General features: G+C 38.2%; 1 pseudogene; it reads right to left on the bottom strand.

Moving 5' to 3' along the window:
* Positions 1-3,001: 3,001 nt before the first annotated feature.
* Positions 3,002-3,835, bottom strand: LOC114115015 (mortality factor 4-like protein 2; annotated as a pseudogene).
* Between the last annotated feature and the right edge of the window lie 285 nt (positions 3,836-4,120).

Raw genomic sequence — 4,120 nt, 5'->3', positions numbered from 1 at the left:
CTAAGCCCTGCTACTGCTGCTGCTAAGTCACTTCAGTCGTGTCCGACTCTGGGTGACCCCATAGACAGCAGCCCACCAGGTTCCCCCGTCCCTGGGATTCTCCAGGCAAGAATACTGGAGTAGGTTGCCATTTCCTTCTCCAGTGCGGGAAAGTGAAAAGTGAAAGTGAAGTCGCTCAGTCGAGTCCAACTCCTAGCGACCCCATGGACTGCAGCCTACCAGTTTCCTCCTTAGTACAGCAGTTTAGAATCTTAACTGACACCTACTTCTCTGCCCCTTAACTTCTGCCACCGACTTACTGAGTTTCACCTGCTTTTCTGCACAGAAACACACTGGTATATTTTTGAAAAAAATGAAGCCACACATAGTCTTCTGAGTCCTTGATTAAAATTCTTGACTCCTGCTTTTTGCTTACTGCCGATATTCTTAGAAAAAGAAAAATCCTCTATAACCCAATATAAAAAGAATGAGCAGTGGGGAGGGTAGTGTGAGAAATAAACTAGGAAGTTGGGATTAAAATATACACATTACTATATATAAAATAGGTAACCAGCAAGGACCTATTGTATATCACAGGGAACTATACTCAATATCTCAATATTCTGTAACCTGTGAGAGTGAAAGTTGCTCAGTCTTGACAAACTCTTTGCAACCCCATGGACTATACAGTCCATGGAATTCTCCAGGCCAGATTACTAGAGTGGGTAGCCTTTCCCTTCTCCAGGATCTTCCCAACCCAGGGATCGAACCCAGGTCCCCTGCATTGCAGGTGGATCCTTTACCAGCTGAGCCACAAGGAAAGCCCTAAATTACTGGAGTGGGTAGCCTATCCCTTCTCCAGTGGATCTTCATGGCCCAGTAATCAAACTGGGGTCTCCTGCATTGCAGGCAGGATTCTTTACCAATTGAGCTATCAGGGAACCTGTAAGGGAAAATAATCTAAAAAATATATATGTGTGTGTGTGTATGTGTACACATAACTGAATCGCTGTGCTGTATATATACCTGAAACTGACACAACATTGTAAGTCAACTGTACTTCAATACAGATAAATAAAAGCCAAATGTATCAGAATTGATGTCAGAGTAGAGGATTCCAAATCACTGGGCCCGCTTTTTCTTTACTGCACTCTTCAGGCCATGCCAGGGACTTCCAAGAGTTCCTTAGAACGCTGTTTGAAGACCCTTGATTTTCATGAGTGATTCTTAAATGCTAGTACCTGATTCATAGGAGACTTTTGGCCTTTCCAAGGCAAAATGAGAAAAAAAATAACCATTAAGTAATTAAAATAATGCAAAATTACAACTATTATTTGATATTAAGAAACAATTATGAAAGTACATTGTAATTTTTATCGGTGTCTTTATAGAACAAAATTGGCAATGCTACATTAGATTACTCATTTTTTTTCCCAGTTATATTTCTTTTAAGTTACTGTTTATACTGGTTATTTTAGGAAGTTAGGAAAGAAAAAAGAAACAAGAAAAAATTCTTATGATATAACATTAAGCAAAACAGAATACAAACAAAACTGTATTTATGATATTATTACTGATATAGGAAACTCTAACTATATACAGATAAGTGATAAAAATGATGTTTTCTAAAGATTGTGGGTGATTTTTTTGTCTTAGATTTATATTGTGCTTTTTACTTTAATTTGCAATAAATAATTATAAAAAAAATTTAACTGGTCTATGAAACCCAGAAATCTCTGTATCACTGGATCAATTTTTGAGGTCCTTTATTTGACCAACAATTTCTGTCACAAAATGTCCTTAATTCTTTGCTTTGCTTTTCGTGGGAAATTTCACAGAGAAAGCAGAAATATTCAGGCCATTGCATAATATAATGCACTATTCCAGTCTGCATCCCTTACTCCATATAGCGGGTCTCTGTATTGGGTTAGTTTCCTACTCTACTTAGGACTATTTTTGGAAAGGAGTAAGTCTCTGTCCTTGAGTAAAAAGGTGTCAAAGAGACGTGTGGTTATTGGAGAAGACAGGATGCCTTAAAAGTAAACATACTGATGCTTTGCACTTAGCAAATCCTCTCAAATTCAGGGCCAGTTTATACCTGAGAGCATCTACTGTTTTTTCCCCACTTTTTCCTCCTTGTCTTTTCTCTATTTCATCATGTATCGTACATGCAAGAGTATATGTATTAATAATATACAGATAGTTTAAACAATAATAATAATATCAACAACCACAACGCAAATGCTCATGTACCTATCACACAATATAAGAAATAGCACAAGCTGTATCTTTGAAATCTTTTATGTCTTATATAAAATCATATAAATCTTTTATATGCCCCTTCCCTAATTCCCATTCTTTTTTTAACTGCTTTGAAATTTAGAGACAAATTTTGTTTAAAATCTGAAATACAATTCCTAAAATATCAACTTCTCCAGAAAACTGTGGCTATACAATAGTGCATTGCCTCTTTCATGTTAGAACGTGCATTAGACTCAAATGCAAAAACTATGGACCAAACTACCATCCTTCAACAATTTGAACAACGATATTAACAGAATGTTCAAACAACACAAATGAACTTTCAGAGGATGGGCTCTTTTACTTCAAGCACTGTTAAGAAAAGCACAAATGCTTGAGTTTTCAGGTGTATATATATTAAGTTGAACCTTTGGAACTAGGAATCAGGGTATTTTTTGCACATAGTCTTAACAGAAAATTGTGTAGTGTTAAAGAGGTAGAACCACAAGCATTCAAGCAAGGTTGTCAAGTAGGCAATAAATTGTTCTAGTGAATGTTTCTTCTTTGTCTAATTACTGCCTGTACTGGTAGGAACTTTTAAATGAGAAAAGGAGCCTGCACTCCTTTTATATTCTGTTTAGGATAAAACAGAAAACTAACTGAAGCATAAGCCCTGTTATACGTTAGCAATTTTAAAGAACATCAATTATGCAAGAGAAAGACAAAGAACAAAAAGAATGTTTACAGATACCAGACATAACAGTGAGTATTCAGTAGACCCTCACAGGGCTTTGTGGTGGTTCTCAGCAGAAGCCACTTTGTAACCACTGGCAGTAAATAGAAACATAGCATCTTTTGCCAGGTATTTTTGGAAATCATGCCAACAGCCCAGCAATAGTGCAAGACTCTTCTCATCAAGGGGTGTGTGTGCCAATATTGCTCCAGTTCTTACAAATAATCTCAGTAGGTGTGGTGCTGCCTAAACCTGGGACACTGGCACATCAGGGTGAGCCAAGAGGATTTTGGCATACTGGAGTCTCTAAAATGTGGAGAGCAGCTGAGTGCCCAGTATCACATTGAAATACTCTTTTATTCCTGTCAAAACTTTATTAACCACATACTCCTTATCACCAACATTTCCCTGCAATTTCTTGCAATTTGCGTACTCTTTATAGCTTTTGTAAATGCTGTGTAGAATAACATCTACATTTTTCTTAGCAGAGAGTTGAAACAGCTGCTCCTGCCTAGTAACTAAGTCCCAGTCCTCAACAAGCCATGATTTTAATTCTTCTGGAATCTTTATTTTCCATTCTACTCCTAAATGCCTCCTAACTTCAACAGTGAGCCCTTTTCTTCCAAGGTGGTCGAAGTGCTTCACTAGTGTTGCCACCATCTCCATTTCCACAAGGCTTCTGTTTGTTCTTTCTTGTCTTCTTCATGGATCTTGAAGGGGGGGTTCTCTGCAGAGCAACAGTGCCTCCACCCCAGATTCTTCTGCTGGGGACCAGCTCTCTTCTTTCCTGAAAAGACCCCTCTCATCTTCTATTCCCGTTGCTTCTAGTTGATTTTTGAAAGTTAACTTTTGCATATTGTCATCCACAGGTTTAAGAACCCTGCTTTCCCAAGCTCATTCCACCCTGTTTTCATTCTACCCAGTAATCCTCTTTCATCTTTCCCTTCTAAGAACTAGTGTTTTCATAGGTAGAATCTTACAGATCTTCTGGTGTGGTCTGGAGAGATGAGGTGGGAGGCACAACCCAAGACACAACCCATCCCTATAATCAGGGATATTGTGCAATTAGGATCAGACCTTCTGATCAACTATACAGCTAACTTAGCTTTTCTGATGGTAGTCTTTTTGTTCTGACGTCCAAGCAGAGTGTTCTTCAGGCAAGTATGC

This window comes from Ovis aries, chromosome 5 (assembly GCF_016772045.2).
Source record: "Ovis aries strain OAR_USU_Benz2616 breed Rambouillet chromosome 5, ARS-UI_Ramb_v3.0, whole genome shotgun sequence".
NCBI lineage: Eukaryota > Metazoa > Chordata > Mammalia > Artiodactyla > Bovidae > Ovis > Ovis aries.
Note: the sequence above shows the minus strand (reverse complement) of the source record. Positions and strands in the feature narration are given on the sequence as shown.